Here is a 1,299-nt window from a genome sequence, read left to right on the forward strand (position 1 = left end):
TTAAATGCGAGGGGATTATGTGTTAATATGCAAAGGAGATAAGTGACTTATCCGCCTTGCATATTAATACATAATCCCCTCGCATTTAAATTAGCTTTTCATAAAGAAAAAATTTAAAAATGTTTATTTGGAAATATTAAATACGACGCTGCAATTTCTAAAATTGAATTGAGCAGTGTTTTATTTTGTGGCACGTTAGCGGAATTGCACAGTGTCTTTAAAATTCCACTGTTTGGACAGCTCAAGCTAATAGTTTAAAGTGACGTTTTCGTCGCCGTAACCTTCTTGGTTTCTTGAACTCCCTTATGTCGCCTTTTGTAGTTTGTGTAGCCATAATTTTCTTGTGGATTATATTGGCTACTCAAACTGCTTGCTGTAGATGTGCTTCATTTTGCTGATCATTCGCAATTGGGTCTCTGAGCGAGTTCCTCTTCACAACTTCGGGAACTGGGTGAAGTTATGGCGACATAAGAGGAACGAATATTCCTGCTTGGGCTGATTGAATGGTTGGCCTGTAGACCAAGATCCTCGATACTTTCAGTGGCCATTGTCTCGCTCAGATTTACTCGCGTTTCATCATTTTTGCACAGGTGTTCAGTCCCCCTGGAAAACGGAATTGATCAAAAGCTGTCCTCTCTCTTCTTGATTTATAAAACAAGCATCTTAACTTGCAAAACATAGAGCTTGATATTCGAGGCGCGGTCCTTGAATATATGAATTGTACAACAAGAGAGGTGACATAAATTGCTGGGAATGTGATTTGGTCAACAAACAAATTGATGCTAATTATTAGCGACTTGATTGTAAATTGTGAGACATGTTTTATCTATTAGCGGATTTGATAGTTTGTCACATACGGCGTAGCATAGGTGCATCTGGTGTTGCGAAAAATGGAGTGTCTTTCGTAAGCTCTAAATCGCGGGTCGATGAATTCTTTGGAAGAGGCGGGTGTACAGACGGAAACTTGGAAGAGTCAATAAGACTATAAGTTATGAGATAAACCGTCCGTTGCCTCTCACATTGCAACTCTTTCAGCCTTGTTTTCACTCCTAGAAAAGTTGTCAAGTTTTATTGTGGTATACGCTTAGCTTTTGTGAAAAAAGATCACCAGATAGTTTACAGGTATAACACATAAAAAAAATAATAAAAAGTTGAGAAAATAAAATACCTTCAACAAGTAGCTAAAAAGATATGTTTAAAATTTAAAATTGAAATCTATTTACAGGACTAGATATAACTAAGACTAATTAATAATTACAAGATATAAATTTACGATTGTATCAAACCTGACAAATCTAA

The sequence above is a fragment of the Montipora capricornis genome, unplaced genomic scaffold (genome assembly GCF_036669925.1).
Source record: "Montipora capricornis isolate CH-2021 unplaced genomic scaffold, ASM3666992v2 scaffold_415, whole genome shotgun sequence".
NCBI classification, from domain to species: domain Eukaryota; kingdom Metazoa; phylum Cnidaria; class Anthozoa; order Scleractinia; family Acroporidae; genus Montipora; species Montipora capricornis.